This window comes from Molossus molossus, unplaced genomic scaffold, assembly GCF_014108415.1.
Source record: "Molossus molossus isolate mMolMol1 unplaced genomic scaffold, mMolMol1.p scaffold_m16_p_16, whole genome shotgun sequence".
Lineage (NCBI taxonomy): Eukaryota > Metazoa > Chordata > Mammalia > Chiroptera > Molossidae > Molossus > Molossus molossus.
Window position 1 is genome coordinate 36,467,910 of NW_023425351.1, and position 17,128 is coordinate 36,485,037.

The following is a 17,128-nucleotide window of genomic DNA, read 5'->3' on the forward strand; positions in this document are numbered from 1 at the left end:
CAGAAAACAGAATGTATTAGGGAGTATACATCCATGAGATATTTATTTTTAATTTAAAATATGTAAAAATTTTAACTCATTGCATGCATGTTATGGCGACCTTGTCATGGGAGGTGTTCCTGCCCTTTCCGCTGCCATTGTGAACAGTCCAGTGAGGGACAAGCAAACATGAATACCGCAAGGTACATACCCCTAATAAATTCCTCTGCAGATGCGTAGTTTTCAAATCTTCCCACATATAAATATCTTCAGGGATTTATTTTTTTATCATTTTTTCTTGTTGTTGTTAATCCACAGCCAAGGATATTTTTCCATTGATTTTTTAAATATGTTTTCATTATTTATAGAGAGAAGGAGAGAGATAGAAACATTGCTGTGAGAGAGAAACATCCATCAGCTGCCTCCAACACGCCCCCTACTGGGGATCCAGCCTGCAACCCAGGCATGTGCCCTGACCAGGACTCAGGACTTCTAAGTCCATGGGACGATGTTCAATCCACTAAGCCACACCAGCTGGGCTCTTAATGCATTTTATGAATCAAACCATTTCACCCTTGCAATAGCCCTGCCACATAGTGAATATATGTAACAGCATGCACTGCTCAGATCTCCCTTCAAGAGAGAACCTGCTGTGGGGAGTCATAATGAGCTGACAACCTCCAGTCACCATACATTTGGCAATATATCCCAGCATTCACCACGACCGCTCTGTCTCTGGGCTGCTCCCAGCCAATGACTGAGCACAGTGGGGGCAAGAGAACCAAGACATTTGTGTCCAACATGGGATTCCTCTAATGGGCAATACTTACATGGTGACTCCCCATCAGCCTGACCAGAGAGGCGCTGCAGTGGGAGGCTCTTCACTCATGATTCTGTCCCCACTCTCCTTTCATGAGTATTAGACTTGCACTGTGGTCAGGAGGTTCTCCATGCCTATTCTTGCTCCCTCTCTTTTTTATGCTTCATAGATGCTTCTCCAAAGTTTTGCAGATTTAAATCTGTCCTGTGTCTGCTTTTCACAGTACGATTAACAATACTCAATGGGGAGGCTCACTAAATACACCTAAGGTTACATGACCAGGAAGTAGTGGGGCTGACCATTCCATCCAGGCAGAGTGACTTCAGAGTTGTCTCTCTTAATGATTATCTTGTTTCAGCTTTCCAAATTGAAAACTCCTGGGAGGCAGGGAACTGGAATCCAGGCCACATTCCTTCTCTACTGGCATGCATTTAAGATGGATCTGGGAGGTACGGGAACAAAAAAGACAAATGGAGTTGCTGGCAAGATACTCATTCTAGCCACTGAGATTAGGGGAGTGCTGTTGGCTCTGATGCGCTGCGCTCAGCTCTCAGGCCCAGGGAACAAGAAAGGATAGATTTGTCATTGAGATTTAAGGTCCTGTAGTCAATGTGCCCTGTCTTATGGGCAGTGAAAACTGTAACTTACCAGTCACACGTGATTCAATGCAGTGAATGGCAGAGTCAGAGGAATCTCTCTTGGTTCTTTGCCAAGTTAGTTTCAGGCCCTGGGGCATGTTACAGAGAGCAATAATGTAGAGAACACCCAGGCTCTGGCAGGAGGCACACCCGAGTTCAAATTTCTGCTCTTTGTTATCTGAGTGACACTACAATATTTAATCTCATGAAGCTTCCACTTTCCATCTGAATTCAAGAGATAATAAATTTTTAAAATTTTAGCATCTTGTGTGATAGTGTAACTTTCTATGATGTAAGGTAGCAGCTTTACAAATATTGATTAATTTTTCTCTCCAATGTGTTTGTTTTGTTTTGTTTTTTGTTTTTTTTGTTTTTTGGTTTGTTTGTTTTTTTATCCTCACCTGAGGACATTTTTCTATTTTTTGTTCAGGTAGAGTGGGAAGGGGAGAGAGGAAGAGAGAGAGAAACATCGATGTGAAAGGGACACATCGAGTGGCTGCCACCCGCACGACCAACCAGGGCCGGGGACAAACTGCAACCAAGGTACATGCCCTTAGAGGGAACCGAACCCAAGTCTCTCGGGACCGCAGGCCGACGCTCTAACCGCTGAGCCAAACCGGCCAGGGCTCTCCAATGTGTTTTTAATTTATCTCTTTAGTTCAGTTTCCCCATGAACTGAGATGATTTCAAAGACGGGGAAAGCCTTGGTCACCTACAGGTCAGAGTTTACCCTTTATTCTCATTATCTGAACTGTGGTGGGTTACTTGTATTCCTTTGCCATGTCAGTATTTCTTGAAGATGCAGTGACTCCTTATATTATTCAAGGAGGGAAGTCAGTTGTTTCAACACTCTGAATAGGGCTCAGGTGCACACTTGTTTTCCCTACTCTTGCTTCTTCTCTCTTTAGAATTTGTTTATGAGATTCAAGATTTTTTTGTCCTTGTCTTCAAAAACATCATTTGACTCTAAACTAGTCCATAACGTCTCAAGGGTTCACTGAAGTGCCTTGGGTGCTATAGAGGAGGCAAGCAGATAGTCCTGAGACCACCATCTCATCTAAATGAGAGCTTCTTCCCTTTTAAAAATTATCTTTGAAGAAAGGGCTGATAGACAAACAGAGTGATTTCTGTTGTATCACTGCATAAAAATCATTCTACGTCTTAGTGGCTTAAACCAGCAAGAATGATTTTACCCACCCTCACACTTTCTCTGAGTCAGAAATGTGAGGGGCACTTGTTTGGCTGGCTGTTCCCAGCTCAGACTCCTGCAGGTGTGGTCAGATGGTGGCGGAACTGGAGGAGCTTGGGGCCGGCAGAGCTTCCGGTCACTTAGCCACAGAGATTCTCCACGTGTTTCTCCACGTGGACTGGTTGGAACGATCACAGCATGGCAACCTCAGGGGTCGCAATGCTTACACGGGGACTGGTGCACCAGCGCTAGGTCTTGAGCTCCCAAGGCCAAAGCCATATTGCCTTTTGTTACAAAGCATTCGAAGTCACGCAGTAACCTCCACAACCTTCTACTGGTTACGAGCAAGTCACAGTCCCACTCAGACTCCGGGAAAGGGGAATTAGGCTTTACCTCTTTCTAAGAAAGTGGCAAGATCCTAGAATAGCACATGTCATTATTCTGACCTGTTTGGAAAACACAGTCAGTCACAGATAAATAGATGCAGATAGGAATATCTAGTTACTGATGTTTGAATTTTTTAAGGTAGTGTATAAATTATACACACACACACAATAAGGTTTTTCAAAGTATGGTCTATGGACCACTTCCAGCAACAGCATTATCTGAGTGCTGACTAAAATTGCTTGACAGACATTCTACCCATCCTCAATGACAGTTTGCATTTCATTTTTCTTAAGTTTCAGTAAATACTAGTCCCACCATATCTTCAATGAGTATATGACTGTCATACAAAGAGAATTGTTCCCAAGTGACCTTGGATGTCAGACTGAGATGCTTGACTAACAAGATCAAGCCCCCTCTTCTAGGGAAATCAAAATGCAATTGATACCAACACCCTTTTATCTAAGTTAGGGATTTCAGCCAAACTCAGCTTTCCATAGAATCTCACTACAAGAAGAGCCGTAATTTCCCCAAAGCTTCAAGTTTCCAGGTATTGATCACCCTTCATTACTGTACAACTATAAATAACCAGAACCCAATAACTTGGACTTCCTGTTGTCCAAGCAGTTTGTGTGTCCTTGTCAACCTTAGAAATCCCTGTTTTGGAAAACAGACTCACTACGGGCAGCCTCACATCCAGTAATCCTAAAAGTCAGGCTACACTTTGCTCTGATTATTGAAGTCTTTCTTTTCCCAGAGTCCTTTGAATGCCCATCAATTTTGGAAGTGGACAATTATAGACATTGAGGTTTATAAATTTTGACATTGCTCCTCTACAAAGTACATATGTCAGAAAACTAAAATGATTCACTTAAAGATCCTGGGTATAAAACTGAAAAATATTAGCTTACTTGTTTGTCATTTCATTCACCTTGACAACTTGCAGTCCCGTTATGCTGAGATGTCTAGTTAATAAATGAGTTTATTATTCACTGCAAAATTATTGGTCTTTATATCAGAATGATTTACTTGTAGGTGCCACCAATTTGACAAGACGACATGTCTGCATGTCAGAAATCAGAAACTGGCTTCTCACAGGACAAATGCAACTTGCAGTCATGTTTCTCTGCCTTGTAAAGTTTTAACACCTTTGAAACAATAGCCAAGATATAAAAATAGAGAGAGAGCTTTAAACTGGATTTGTAGCTTCCCTTGGAAAAAATCATTAGAGCTGGCTTCAGGCCAATGTTGCTTTTCAAGCATACCTCATCTTATTGAGCTTCCCTCTATTGTGTTTCATATATTTTGCATTTCTTACAAAGTGAAAGTAAGACTCTCCTCCAGAAAAAAAGCTTATGACTTGCTTGAATTTATTGAGATACTTGCTTTATGGCAATGGGCTGGAACTGAACACACAATATCAATGAGCTTTGTCTGTAGTCAGTTGGTAGTGAGTCCCTGTTCTCTTTGCACCTGACTTTTGGCTGATTGACTTTACTTATTTTGCATAACCTCCTTGGTCCTTGAGGGCATTAAGTTTGAAACACAATTAATGTTATGCTCAAATATCCCGTTTATCAAATAATGAATAGTAATAAAGCTTATATTATAACTGGCACATCTATAAAACTACAGAGGACCAGTAATAAACTTCAAGAGAACTTCTCAATGTATCATCACTCTTGAGAACTACTCACGGGTAACAGTGGAACTATTTGAAGGTAGTGTATCTGTCATCCTCAATGCATACCTAGGATCAGAAGAGAGATAAAGAAAAAATCTGAGAAGCCTAACTATATGGCATAAAGTTTATGCAATAGAATTTATGTACTTTACTCTGAGGTGAGTACCCTAAACCCTAACTCAACATCCATTTTCTCTTGTTTTATTTACTTATTTATTTGTTAATCCTCACTAGAGTATATTTTTCCATAAATTTCTAGATAGAGTGGAAGGGAGGGAGGAGAGAGAGGAAGAGAGAGACAGAGAACCATCCATATGAGAGAAAAACATTGATTGATTGCCTCCCACACAGCCCCAACCCAGGCTGAGGACTGAACCTGCAACCCAGGCGTGTGTTCTTGACTGGGAATCAAACCCAAGACCCTTTGGTTGGCAGGCCAATGCTCTAATAGCTAAACCAAACTGGGCAGGGCTGTTTTCTCTTATTTTAGATGATTCAAGTAGAAATCTTAGAAAGAGCAACAATGATTCTACAAGCAATCCATAATGCTATTATACAGAACACAGTTTATATTACACAATTGAGTCTCTTGGTAATTTTAGGCAACTGCATACACATTTAAGAATTAATATTGTACCATTCTGTATACATATGACATTATCTTTTATAACATTTATTTTCAATTAATGAATTCCTAATTTTCTCCTTGTTATGATATTTTCTTCTACATATTTTTAATAGCTGTAGTATCCCACTATATAATAGCAACATGATTTGTCCTAGCTTTTTCTAATATTATTATTATTTAATAAACATTCTTGAAAATGAAGCTTCTATATTTATGATTATTTTCTGAGTTTAGTGCATGAATATAAACACATTATAAAGCACTAGAAGTGAGAATCTCTGGTTTAAATGACAAGCATATTTTAAGACTCTGACTACTTACTTTGGAAAGGCGGTTACTATGACTGGATAGCTTATACATCACAAACATTGATTTCTCAGAATTTGAAGGCTGGGAAGTCCGAGATCATGGTGCCCGCAGTTTGGTGTCCTCACATAGGGAAGGGCCAAGGGAGTTCTCCTTGTCTCTTTCATAAGGTCACTAATCCCATTCATGACGTCTCCACTCTCATTACCTAAACTCCTCTCAATGGTCCCACCTCAAAGTACCTTCATATTAAAGATTAGATTTCAACATATGATTTGGGGGATCATAAGCATGTAGTCTATAGTAGTGTCCCCCAAATGTATTATATTCTAATCAATAGCATATGTGAGTTCCCAGTGTCTTAGAAAGTATTTTCCCAAAATTGTTTATTATCATTTTTACCATTAGGATTTCAGGACTAAAGAGAAAAAAAAAAGACAGAAAACAACAAAAAAGAAACTAAAACTGGGGTAGAGAGCATATTAGTGCCATTTAAGAAGGAAGAAACAGCCTTGCATAGTCCTCAAAACATCCCGAAAGGATCCTTGGTGTCACAGTGCAAGCTTGGAGACAAAATAATGACTCACATATGCTATTGATTAGAATATAATACATTTGGGGGACACTACTATAGACTACATGTATATGCTTAATTAACTCTGTTTTAAAAACATAAAGTGTTTGGTGGTAAGGTAAATTGATATAGCACTTTGGAAGAATAATCTGATGGCATATTCCTGAGGCCTCAAAATGTTATACCCTTTGACTCAGTAATTCTACTTCTGGGATTCTATTTTAAATGAGTAACCCTTACATAGTAACCCTAGGTACATCAATGTTCACCAATATGTTATATATAGTAGCAATGAAACATCCAAACTAAATATACAATGAAAGTAGCATACTTGTAGAAATTATATATACTTTCAAGCTGTGATTAATAGCCATTACAGTAGTAGTTATTTATAACTTGTAATAATTTAAACAAAAATAGTTTGTACAAGGTTTTACAATTAATATAGTCACAGTTGTGTTAAGTAAATTACATATATGCAAAAAAAATAGACCAAAAAGAAATGTGTTAAAATATATTAAATCTTAACAATTGTCTCCTATCTTTTAGTGTTAGAACTAAAAATGATTGTCTTTCTTTTATCTTTCCAGGCTTTCAAATTTTTCATGATAATCATATATTATGTTCATGATGAGCAGAACCAACTAACATTTATTTTTAAACAGTATTTTCTTCAACACAATCTAGGTAAGGATCCCAGCTATTACATAAAGGCTTGTTTCTAAATAGTTAGTTAGTGAAAATGTTTTTTTTTCTCTTTTAAGTAGTAGGTTCCAATTATCTGAGGAAATTGTCGCCAAAGTTTAACATGTTATTTACAAGTAATAACAGATAAATTGGACTTACTACTTATATGATATCTCCAACTTCTACCTCCATTACTATTAGACTAGAACATATTCTGGTGATAGTATTAATAATAAGTATGACTACATGTTTTGAGATCCCACATATGTATCAATTATCCATTGCCACAGTATTTCTACATTATAAATGACCCCAAACAATAATAGCAAACAACAAAAATATTTACGAAGCCCATGAGTCTGTGGGGCAGAAATTTAAGCTGGGTTTAGTGGGAAGCTTTAGGTATTGAATGAGCTAGCTCCCTTACACATCCACTGGTGTGCTTCCAAGTTCAGTCTTGGCTGTGTGAAATGTATCTATGTAGCTTTTCCCCATGTGTCTCTCATCCCCCAGCAAACTACCTAGTCATACAGTCAAGTTCTTGAGGTGATGGCAGAAGGAAGTGTATCAGTGGAAGTCCTCAAGTACTTTTTCTAGATTCTTCTTAGGTGATGTGACACTGACCAGACCAAGTTTCCAAGCCCAAGCCAGTGTGAGGAGATGAAATAATCAGACAGCAATAGGTGTGCTCCAGAGACGTGTTACAGATTTGGCTATCAAAGCAATCAGTGTTCCACTGTGTAGAAAACTTTTATAGGTTTTGCTATTTTTGAATGTTATTTCAGGTGTCTGAGCTGGCCTCTTTGTCAACAACATAGTTTTTTTTGTTGTTGCTGTTAATCCTAACCCAAGAGTATTTTTTCCACTGATTTTTAAAGAGAATGGGAGAAAGGGACAGGGAGACAGGAAGAAAGAGAGAGAGATAGAGAGATGAGAGAGAGAGAGAGAGAGAGAGAGAGCGCACATTGATGTGAAAGAGACACATGGATTGGTTGACTCTCTTATGCACCCTGAACAGGGCCATGGATCCAACCTACAACACAGGTAGTGTCCTTGACCAGGAATTGAATCCAAGACCCTTTGGTGCACAGGTCGATAGTCTAACTACTGAGCCACTTTGGCCAGGGCAACAGCCTGCTTTTTAAAATGTGCTTAAGAGCCTTGGCCAGTTTGGCTCAAAGTTTAGAGCATCAGCTTGCAGACAGAAGGGTTGCAGGTTCAATCCCCTGCACAGTCAGGGTCATGCGGGGGGTAACCGATTAAGGTGTCTCTCTTGCATCAATATTTCTCTCTCTCTCTCTCTCTCTCTCTCTCTCTCTCTCTCTCTCTCTCTCTCTCTCTCTCTCCCTCCTCCCCTCCATCCCTCCCTTCCTTCCACTTTCTCTAAAAATTAATAGAAAAATATCCTTGAGGGAGAATTAACAACAGAATGTACTTGAGAACTCAATAAACATAGGAAAGACTGCAAGTCTGATTCCTCTTCATAACTCTATATTGTAGGGACATACCAAAAAATTATTGTATCCAAATGGAAAAATAAAATAAAAATAAAAATATGTAAGAAGCACATATTGGGATGCAGCTGGACAAATCTGATATAGTTGGAAAACATTTCTTTTGACCTTGACTGACAAATTCATATCTGAACCAAATATTGAAAAGAGCATCTGATATTTTATAACATCTTTCTTACAGTTATTTATTTATTTGTATTGCTATCAACATACTTTATTTTTATCTACTATTATAATAAAGTTAGTAAATTGGAGAGTATGTGGATATACCTGCCTTTTAACAAACCTATCAAATCAGGTCACATACACTAATTTGTTGTATAATTGGTTAAGTCCAATTTTTGCAGTATTTTAACATCACTCATCATTATATTTCTCCTTCTATGTTTTAATCCATAGTTCTTGCCAGTGGAGGAATTATTAAAAAATTGTTCTTTTTTTTCTTAATTGTATCTACTTACTTTTTGATAGAGATATTTTAAATTTGATTGTAGCATATGCCATAGCTTCCTACATCATTTCTAATGGCAAGGATTGCCTGAGTCCCTTGTAACAACAATGATTTCTAGGTCAGCCTCTTGAGATTCTACTCCAGAATCAGAGACAGTATGCCACACATTGTAGTGTAATTAGCTATGCAGTCTGATGATCTTCTCAAGAGAAAGCACAAGGTAAGTTGTCTGTTGAATGGATGAATGTATTTAATAGCTTATCTTACGAATCTTTTCATGCTCTAGACTTATCCTGATATATTTGTTAATACATAAATTCAACCAGCTACAAATTTGTCTAAATGGAATTTTCTTCCTGATAATGTTTTTCTCTTTTTATATGGATATCATACAAGTTTTGTCAATAGCTTGAAAGGGAGAGAGAAGCAGTTTTGTAGGACTTAGGATTTGAAAACCCATCTGTATCTCAATAATCACTTCTGTTTTCTTTTGTAAAATTTATCTTTATTGTTGAATGTATTACAGATGTCCTTCATTTTTCCCCTGTTGACCCCCTCCTCCCTGCTCCCATCCCCCTCTGCCTTCACTCTACTGTTGTCTGTGTCCATTGATTATGCATATAAGCATATAAATTCTTTGGTTTTTCTCTTCCTGCACCCCAACTCCCCCTTCCCTCTGAGGTTTGTCAGTCTGTTCCCTCCTTCTGTGTCTCTGGATCTGTTTTGTTTATAAGCTTATTTTGTTCATTAGATTCCACAAATAAATGATATCAAGTGGTACTTGCATTTCTCTGTCTGGTTTATTCTGTTTATCATAATACTCTCCAGGTCCTTCCATGTCATCTCAAAAGGTAAGAGATCTTTTTTTTTTTTTTTTTAAACAGCTGTTAGATTTTGTCAAATGGTCTTTCAGCATCTATTGGCATGATCATATAGTTTTTATCTTTTATTTTATTTTGTGATGTATCGCATTTATTGGTTTGTGATCATTGTAACAACCTAACATCACTGAGATAAATTCCATTTCATCGTGTTGAATAATTTTTTTAATGTATTGCTGGATCCAATTTGCTAATATTTTGTTAAGGATTTTGGCATCTATGTTCCTCAGAGATATTGGCCCGTAATTTTCTTTCTTTGTAATATCTTTATCTGGTTTTGGGATTAGGATTATGCTGGCCTCCTAAAAAGAATTTGGAAGTCTTCCTTCCTCTTGGATTTTTTGGAGAAATTTGAGAATAGATGTTAGTTTTTCTTTGAATATTTGGTAAAACTCACCAGTAAAGCCATCCGGCCCAGAACTTTTATTTGCTGGGAGTCTACTGATTGCTGCTTCAATTTCCTTAGTTGTCGGTGGTCTGCTCAGGTTTCTGACCACCCTGGCTGAGTTTGGGAAGCTTGTTTGATTCTAGAAACTTATTCATTTTGCTTAGGTTACTCCATTTTTTGGCATATAATTGCTCATAGTATTTTCTTATAGTCCTTTGTATTTCTATTTCTATGGTGTCAGTTGTTACCTGTTTTGTTTCTGATTTTATTTGTGTCCTCTCTCTTAGTTTCTTTGTGAGTCTGGCTAAAGGTTTGTCAATCTTGTTTATCTTTCCAAATAACTAGCTCTTGGTTTCATTGAATTTTTTTTTTGTCTCTATGTCATTGATTTCTGCTCAGATCTTTTTTTTTTTTTTCCTTCTACTTACTCTGAGTTTTTCTTCTTTTTTTTCTTAATCTTTAAGTTCTAAATATGTCAGTTGTAGGGTTAGATTAGTTATTATAATTTTTTATTGTTTCTTTTTAGAGAGAGATGAAGGGAGACAGAGATAGAAACATCAATGTGAGAGAGAAACAGCAGTTGGCTGCCTCCTGCACGCCCCTCACTAGGGATTGAGCCTGCAACCGGAGCATGTGCCCTAACCGGGTATCAAACCAGGACTTCTCAGTCCCTGAGAGGACACTCAATTCACTGAGCCACATCAGCCGGGATTTTCTTGTTTCTTGAGGTAGGTCTGTAATGCTATGAACTTCCTTGTCAGGACTGCTTTCTCTGTGTCTCATAGATTAGTTGTTGTATATTCATTTTCATTTGTCTCCAGGAAGTTTTTTATTTCTTCCTTGATCTCATTGGTAGCCCATTCATTGTTTAATAACATGCTATTTTGCCTCTATGTGTTTGAATGTTTTTGAGTATTTTTCTTGTTGTTGATTTCTAGTTTTATGCCAGTGTGATCTGTAAAGATGCTTGATATAATTTCAATCTTCTTGAATTTGTAGAGACTTCGTTTGTGTGCTAACATGTGGTCTAAGAATGTCCTGTGTGCACTTGAGAAGAATATATATCCTGCAGCTTTGGGGTGAAATGTTCTGTAAATATCAATTAAACCCATCTGTTTTAGTGTATTGTTTAGGGTGTCTGTTTTCTTGGCGATCCTTTGTCTAGAAGATTTATCCAGTGATGTCTAGGATTGTATTGCTATCAATCTCTCCCTTAAAGTCTTCCAGCAGTTTTTTGATATATTTTGGTACTCCCATATTGGATGTATATATGCCAGGGTTTTATCTTTTTGTTGGACCAATTCCTTTAATATTATGTAGTGCCTTTCTTCGTCTCTTGTTATGGCCTTCATTTTGAAGTCCATTTTTATCAGATATGAGTATTGCTATCCCCATTTTATTTGTTTCCATTTGCATAGAAAATTTTTTTCATCCCTTCACTTTCATCCTGTGTGAGTCTTTTGTTCTGATGTGGGTCACTTGTAGACAGCATATACATGGATCATGTTTTCTTATCTAATCAGCTACCATATGTCTTCTGATTCGAGAATTTAAGCCATTTACATTTAAGGTTATTATTGACAAGTAATTATTTGTTGCCATTTTTATACTTTATATGTCTGTTCCTCTCTCTATATATATATTTCTTATTATTATTTCAACAGTCCTTTTACCATCTCTTGCAATGCTGGTTTGGTGGTAATAAAATCCTTTACCCCCCCCTTTTTTTTTTTGTCTGGAAGCTCTTTATTTCACCTTCTATTTTGAATGATAGCCTTGCTGGATAGAGTAGTCTTGGATTCAGTCCCTTGCTTTTCATGCTACTCCCTTCTGGCCTAAAGTGTTTCTATTGAGAAATTGGCTGACAGTCTAATAGGAGCTTCTTTGTAGGTTACTTCCTGCCTCTCTTTTCTTATCTTTAAGATTCTTTGTCTTTAACATTTATCATTTTAATTATGATGTGTCTACATGTGGGTCTTTTTAGGTTCATCTTGATGTTCTTTATAATTCCCATTGAGTTGCTTGTAATTCTCACTAAGTTGTTTGAGCATCCTTACAACCATTACTTTGAATTCTTTGTCTGATAAATTGCTGGCCTCTATTTCATTTAGTTCCTTTTCTGGTGACTCCTTTATCCTGTGCTTTGGGGTTTTTTCTTTGCCTCTCCATGTTGGGTCGGTGTCTTGCAGCGAGGTCGGTAACTGCTATGACCATTCCCTGGGTTCTTGTTGATGGCGGCCGTGGCAGCAGGTCCAGTGACTCTTGGCCATTGCAGCGGGGGACCAGGAGCTCTCTGCTGTGGCAGGGCCACAGGGATGGTAGCTGTCTGCTGCAGAGGGACCTGAGGTGCAAGTAGCTCATGGCTGCAATGGGGCTGGAAGCCCTTTGCTGCTGGCGGGAGCAGTGCGGGCCCTCTGCTGTGCTGCAGCCCTGCTGAGGAAGAGGTGGTGGGTCTAGGCATGCCTATCTGTGGCCTCTGGGTACTGGGTCTCTGCTGTTCCTGCAGCCTCCTCTCAAGAAGGTCCCTATGGATCCTCCAAAATGGCACGTTGTCTGATCCCCAGTGGGGAGAAGTGCTCGGCAGGAAGCATGCTTCGGCAGCGGACAGCTCCCTCCACCCAGAGTGCGCAACAGCTTGCCCTGAGTTCCCCACAGACAGGCAGATGCCCACCCACACTCACACCAGGCACACTCTCCCACACCCACTCACCCACTCACAGTCTCACCCTCACTCCTGCCCTGCCCACCGCCATTCTGGGCTTCTCCGTGACAGTTTGTTTGCATTTTTGCCATCCAACACTAAGCTAGTTTCACACAAACCTAATTTCATGAGAACATCGGATGGCTAAATGCTTACTGAGTAACTGAATACTGGATTTTATCGATATTTGAACTGTGTGCTACAACAAATTAACAGAATTTCTCTGTGCTTTCTAATTCATCCAATAGAAATAGAAATACTTTTCCATTTCTCCCCAGCATCAGACTAATTTTTGTTATGGACAGAAAAAAAATAACAAAGAAACCAGCTCTTCTGTTCACAAAGGTATGCCTTTTTGAGGGGTCTTATTAATACAGTAATTTTGAGGAGAATATCAGATGACAAAACTCAGAATATGAAAAGTAGGCTATTAGCGGTGGGAGGGGACACATCTGTTCTCTTTTTCAATTACCCATTGAGAGAGTAAAATAATAATGTTTTAAAATTAGACAATACAAGTTAATATACTTTGTTTCATCATTTAAGTGAAGATATTATTAAGTCATTTTGAACTTTAATATGTGATTGAGACAGAATTGATGTTTAACAACATTGTAAAAAATTGAGACTATTTGAATAGCTTTTAAATGTAAAATTGTTATTGTTATTATTATTATTATTATTATTAGAGGGTATAAAGTATTGATACATGCCACAACATAGATGAAACTTGAAAGCATTATGTTAAGTGAAAAAAGCTATGCTGCATATTACCATTCAGAACAAACATTCACAACAGGTAAACCGACAGTCAGAAAGTTGAGGCATTGCCTGAGAAAGGGTGGGGTGTGGGAAAGCTGCAGGAATGAGAAATTACTGCAATGGATACCGTGTTTCTCTTAGGGTTTTGAAATGTTCTTAAATTATATCTTAGTGATGTTTGCACAGATCTGAGTATACTAAAAAGTTTTAGAACTGTACACTTTAAATAGGTAAATTTTATATGTGAAATATATCTGATAACGTTGTAAAAAATGTAAAGTAGAAAATATTTAAGACAAAGAAGGAAAAAAAGATGAAAATATAAATAATAAAATGGCAATAGATACATATCTATCAATAATTACTTTAGGGACAAATAGGTTAAATTCTCCCATCAACAGATACACTGTGGCTGAATGGGTAGCAAAACAAGACCCTTATATATGCTGTTCACAAGAGACTCACTTCAGACTGAACGACACACACGAACTGAAAGTAAAGTGATGGAAAAAGACATTTCATAATAATGAGAACAAACAAAAGCTGGATAGCAATACTTATATCAGATAAAATGGACTTTGAAACAAAGACTATAACAAGAGACAAAGACAGACCCAGCAATTCCACTTCTGGGTATTTATCCAAAGAAACCCAAACCACTAAGTCGAAAAGACGTAAACCTCCATATGTTCGCTGCAGCATTATTTACAACAGCCAAGATATGGAAGCAACTTAAGTGTCCATCACTAGATGAATGGATAAAAAGTGGTACATATATATAATGGAGTATGACCCAGCCATAAAAAAAAAAAGAATGAAATCTTACCATTTGCAACAACATGGATGGATCTAGAGGGTATTGTGCTGAGTGAAATAAGTGAGACAGAAAAAGATGAATGACATATGATTTCACTTATAAGAGGAATCAGAAAAATAGTAAGTGAAGAAGCAGACACATACAGAGAACATCTGTACCTTTGTCAGAAGGAGGGTTGGGGAGATGGGTGAAAAAGGTGAAGGGATTAAAAATACCTGCCCTGGTCGGTTTGGCTCAGTGGTGAGAGCGTCAGCCCATGGTTCAGAGAGACCCAGGTTCGGTTCCCACTAAGGTCATGTAACTTTGTTGTAGTTTGTCCCCAGCCCTGGTTGGGGTCATGCAGGAGGCAGCCACTCGATGTGTCCCTTTCACGTTGATGTTTCCGTCTCTCTTTCTCTTTCTCTCTCTCTAACTGAACAAAAATGGAAAAAAGTCCTTGGGTGAGGGGGGAAAAAAAGTACAAATTGGTGGTTACAGAATAGTCATGGGGATGTAAAGAACAGCATAGGAATTATAGTCAATAATATTGTAATAACTAAGTATGGTTTCAGAGGGATACTATATTTATCAGGGTGATGACTCTTTAAGTTATATAAATGTCTAATCACTGCATTGTACATCTGAAACTAATATAATATTGTACATCACCTGTCATTGAAGAGTTTTTTAAAATATTCAAATAATTAAGAAGTAAATCTCCAATCAACAACCAAATTTTAAAAATTCAGATGGAAAAGCAGCTACCAGCCCAACTACCTTATATCTGCCAAGAAGCCAGGTGCTTTGCGGGAACCTCTTTCAAAGATTAGCACCTGGGTTTTTCAAGTTGTTACTGAGAGAGGAAAAGGTAAAAGGATCTACCACAGTGTGTAGTGCTGAGGTAACTGGCCACTTCAGAACAATAATATGAAAATGTTTTCTCTCCAACAATGAGACTTCAAAATGGGAACAGAACTATAAATGTAACAAAATATTGTGTGCTCTAAAATGTCTTTTCTGAATTATTTTTAATTTATGTTAAGACTGTATTAGCTTCAGACTGTTTATCTATGTCCCCAAGAGAGGATTAGCTGGGAACATTCTTTGAGATAAACTAAAAGAACTATTTGGTGTTGGCACTGCTAAATGTTTCCTGTGTGCAGGTGTTTGTAGTATTTGTACAGTTGCTTGATTGGTTTCCATCCAAGTAAATCCAGAGAGAATAAGGTTTATCATTTCAGGATGGAGAGGTGCAGAGGCTATTACAAGGTGTGGCCAAAACCTGCCACCAGGCACTTTCTTGCCGTTTTCTGGAGTTTCATGTTCTGACTCTGAGAATCTAAACAAACCTTAATTTCTTCATTAAATGTTTTTAGCTGATTTTTGCAAAGTCCCATTCATCTTTTTTCTAACATCTTTCCTAATCAATTCTACATTCATAACTTATCATCAGTATTACAAAATAAGAATATATTTTGCTACTGACACATAAAATATACCAAAAAGCTTGTTATTTTTACATATGCTTTATAAGAGTGCTGGCAAAAAAAGTTCATCCACTCTATTCCATCAACAAAATTTTGTGGAGTGTCTGAAATTTCCCAGGCACTGTGCTTGCTGCAGAAATTATAAGAATAATCAAAACAGAATTGGTGCCTGCCTTTATGAAGCTCATAGTTGACGAGGGAGACAGAGAATAACTGGGTAGCAGATTGGCAGTTTCAACTATACGATCAATGTAAACTCAATACTGCATTCCACGAGATGTGTTAGACCACAGGCTGAATTAATAAATAATTTAGCCGAAGATCCCTCACCTTTGAAACCCTTCATTCACAGTGGGAGCCATGGAGTTGGGGATTGGGACAAGATTTGTTGGAAATGTCCCATTGAAACAAGTTGTGCTATGAGTTCCCCAGACAAATACCATATGATCGCACTTACATGTGGAATCAAATGAACAAAATAAACTGATGAACAAAACAGAACCAGCAGCATGGATACATGGACCAGACACACAGATCAGAGGGGAGAGAGACGGGAAGAACTGGATAAAAGAAAGTGAACAGATCAGCCATAAAACATATATGTATAGCCCATGGACACAACAGTGTGGTGATGCCCGGGGGGGAGGGGGGGACTGGGTGGAGTTAGGTAAGGGGGGGTCTTGGGGGACATCTATAATAGTAGTAACAATACAAAAATAAATAAAAGAATGGGTAGAGAGACCTTAGAAACCTGTTGTGCTTTAGTCTATACTGCTAAAATACTGATACTAATAAATGTAGCTCTAGAAATGCTGGAAAACATACAACAAAAGAAGAGGGGGTGGGAGGTAGAGATCGACCATCCCTGTCTCTTATCTTAACCCCGTAGACACAGTGAACTGATGCCTAACTGCAAACTGGAAAACCAAGTTGCAGAAACAGGTGGTTTTATAACAGAACAAAGAGGAAGTGATACTATGTCAGAATTATTTAGTTCACCCAGAGTCCGTCCTGTAGAGGAAACATAAAACTGTTCTGGGTATCAGACATGGGCCAGAGGAGAGAAAACGCGGGTCAGGAGCTCCTCTAAATTCTGTCTTAGAGGGCAATCAATCTACGGGTGATAGGACGCAAAAGATGAATGTTACATGGCATAGACTTTAAAAAAATGGGAAGGGGGGTGCAAGGGGTGTGTGACCGTAAGAGAGAAATGCATTTCCTGCCACAGGAAGCGTAGAGAATCAGGGTTGGGAAAAGGG

At 38.2% G+C, this 17,128-nt stretch overlaps 1 long non-coding RNA gene across 1 annotated transcript; it reads right to left on the reverse strand.

The window, feature by feature from the left end:
* Window positions 1-249: 249 nt before the first annotated feature.
* On the reverse strand, window positions 250-4,762 carry LOC118631359. The gene is made up of 3 exons (XR_004959824.1): window positions 4,708-4,762; window positions 1,099-1,241; window positions 250-276 (listed from the first exon to the last, which is right to left on the reverse strand). It is a non-coding gene; the product is annotated as an uncharacterized LOC118631359 (long non-coding RNA).
* Between the last annotated feature and the right edge of the window lie 12,366 nt (window positions 4,763-17,128).